Source organism: Lygodium microphyllum, chromosome 30 (assembly GCF_053477565.2).
Source record: "Lygodium microphyllum isolate KBCC chromosome 30, Lygodium_microphyllum_v1.1.10, whole genome shotgun sequence".
NCBI lineage: Eukaryota > Viridiplantae > Streptophyta > Polypodiopsida > Schizaeales > Lygodiaceae > Lygodium > Lygodium microphyllum.
The window spans coordinates 50,570,811-50,574,308 of NC_141164.1; positions in this window are offsets into that span (position 1 = coordinate 50,570,811).

Genomic DNA, 3,498 nt, shown 5'->3' on the forward strand with positions numbered 1-3,498 from the left:
ATTCATAATATTTCTATCATATCTTTTGATTCTTTGAATGCTATGAAAGACACATATCACCAGGATATTACTTTTCATTCTGATTGGCAAAAATTAGTTCAAAATAATTTCATTCCTGTTGATTCATTGTCATATAATGATGGATTTATGTTTTTTGAAAAGAGACTGTGTGTTACTATTCCATTCCGATCTTTTGTTTTGAATGAAATTCATTGTCCCCCATATCAAGGTCATAGAGGTATCATTTCTACATTACGCATGTTAACTGAAGATTTTTATTGGTCGCATATGGATGCAGATGTATCTAATTTCGTTTCTGAATGTTTGATTTGTCAAAGAATAAAGAGACATCATGGTAAACAGTATGGATTATTAATGCCTTTGTCTATTCCATCTAAACCTTGGGAACATATTTCTATGGATTTCATTACTGGTTTACCAAATACTAAATCTAACCATGACATGATTTGGACAATTGTAGATAGATTTAGTAAGCAAGCATATTTCATTACATGTAAGAAAACTTTAACAACATCACAAGCAGCACAGTTATTTTTGAAAACTATTTTTACTAACCATGGATTGCCAAAAGTGATTATTTCAAATCATGATTCTAGATTTGCAAATCTAGGCACAAAGATTGATTTCTCATCTGCATTTCATCCAAAAACAAATGGACAAACAGAAGCCACCAATAGTACCATTTTAGATCTTTTACGTGCATACACTATCTCTAAACCTCAAACATGGGATACTCATTTGCATTTATTACAGTTTGCATATAACAATACACCGCACACATCTACAAAGAAAGCACCTTTTGAAGTTATTTATGGTTATAGATTATCTATACCTATTGCATCTTTGTCTAATAGAATTCAGAGTGCTGATGATATTGCTACTATGCATAACAGTATTTTTGATCAGGTTAAGGATATGATTGCTAAAGCCCAACAATCATATACCAAACAAGCCAACAAGAAAAGACAAGCTATGAATTTCAAAGTTGATGATTATGTTTGGCTTAGAATAGAAAAGCGTAGACTGCAAAGTGTAGATAGACATCCAGTTGTCAAATTAGCTCCTAGATTCTATGGACCATTTAGAATCATTCATAAGATTAATGATAATGCATTCAAGTTAGAATTGCCATCTCATTGGAAAATTCATAATACATTTCATATTAGTTTATTGAGACCATTTAGAGGCCAATTACCTATCCACCATGTTTATGAAAACCCACCTTTATTAGAGGAAGAGACTGAAATACTTGAACCAGAAGCCATCATAGACACTGATTACATGACCACTAGAACTGGCCGAAGGTATTCTAGATACCTAGTAAAATTTAAGAACCATCCTGTAGAGGAAGCACAATGGATGCACGCTAGAGACTTAAATGCTTTCCCCACTCTGTTAGCTCCACATTGAGCTAATAGCAATTGAGGTCAATTGCTATCCCACCCCGGGGGTATGATGCCAAGAGGCATATTCCACGGTGGATTCCGTGCCATGATGGATTCCGTGAGGTTTTACGGTGGATTCCATAAACTTAGATGACCGGGGCTCATACACAAAGAGGATTCTTTGTGCGAGAAGTTGATGGGGACGCCTGTCCTTTTCGGGCGTTTCATTAATTTAGTGTGTACGTGGGTGATTCCATAGCGGGTGATTCCACAAAATGCATATTAAATTAATAAACGTTTATGAGTTTAGAGTGCGCACTCGTAATAAATTAAGGTTAGGATTTATTTCTAACCAGTTGATTTATTTATGTAGCTGAAGACTGCTAGGTATTCACTTTTGTCGGTTTAATTGTATTATTTTACTAACGATTGTGAATGCTTCAGTTGATGTGTAGAGATAGCAGCAGTGGCGGAGGAAAGCATTGGAGTCTAGCGAGTATTCGACCTTTGGACTATATTTTGATAGGCGCCACGCCTATATTTTGTTATGTCTATTGAGACATTGATTATTGATTATTATTTTGTATGCGCCTATGTGCCCGGATATGTTATTTCTATTTGGACATTGAGATTGGGCGTGCCAGACTCTATGGGCACCGTCCATTAGCTTTATTTTCCTATTTTTGTAGAAAGCAAACTCAAAAGCTAAAAGCTTGTCATATTTTTGTAAATTGGGCTATTATTGAGCATGAAGATTGGAAATATACATAAAATACATGCTTTGTGAAGCGCTCATACAAGGCATGGGGGAGATTGAACCCAATTTGTCTCTTGTCTCTTGTCGTGCATGCTTTTACATGGTTTTTTGTGCAAAAAGGTAGAGTTCATTGTTCTTGGGGACCTTCAGGGATTCACTACGTGAGCTATCTGCGATCGATCTGCGCACCAATCCTGGGGTGCTCAAACGGTCTATCAACCCAAAGGTCAACTTAGAGTCCACGAGCAATTGCTCATGAATAAGCTCCTACCTAATGAATCTAAGATGATCACCACTGCAAAACACGATGACACAACATCAATCAAACTCCAAAACTATTAAACCAAGCTTGCCACGCCCACTGAGAATCCTCGTGGAAGTAGCACGCATCAACTTGTCTAGTTCAACTAAACCCAAACCAGCAACAAGCCTTAGGCCACCACAACCACAATGTTCCATTCTTGAAGTGGCTTCCAACATGGCCATGGACACAAGGGATGACTTGGTAACGTGTATCCGAAAATTGGACTCAACTTTCACATTGTTTGCTAGAAGTTACGAACATTTGGACCTAGGTCTACTTGAGGAGCCTATAGCAAATGAAGTACATTCTCTCCACATTGCAAGTTAGCTCAACTTTGGTGACATCTTGACTGATGTATTAACTTATATCAAGCAAGTGGGCATTTTCCCACATGATATGGACCATTATGCGACTCTTGAGTATAACACCAAGTTTTACGACCTTGACTCTCACAATCCTCGGAAGGGATTTTCATCCTTTCCGAGGGGGAGGGTAAAAGTGGAAAATGGATGAAAACTCAAAATAGAAATTGAATTTTAAAGTAAAGAATGAATGTGTAAAAATGTGTGGACACTAATCTTGCTAGTCATTTTACCTTCCATGCAAGAGATGCCCTTTAAGGAGAACTAATTGTGGGCTATTGTGTGGCAATAGAAACATAAACAACAGGTCAACAGGATAAAGCCAACAAGCTCCCCTTCTCATAGGAGGAGCATAGAAGATATGGATTAGCCATGGAGATTCGAGTGTTCAATCAATTAAAATACTACAGCATCCACAATCTGGAAGGAGTGGTGACATCTGAAGAGGTAGTGGCATAGATAATAGAACAATGTAATCTTGCCAAATACATGGAAAAGGTGGGGCAAGACATTGACCATAGAAAATGTACAGAATTCTTGAGAACTTTTGATGTCCAAAGGAACAACGGCACAGTAACCATTAGGCAAGGAGAAACCTCTAGAAGGATAGAAGTTGCCCTTAATCCAGAAATTGTGGAGAAGGCCCCAACATTAGTAGAGAAGTCGGAG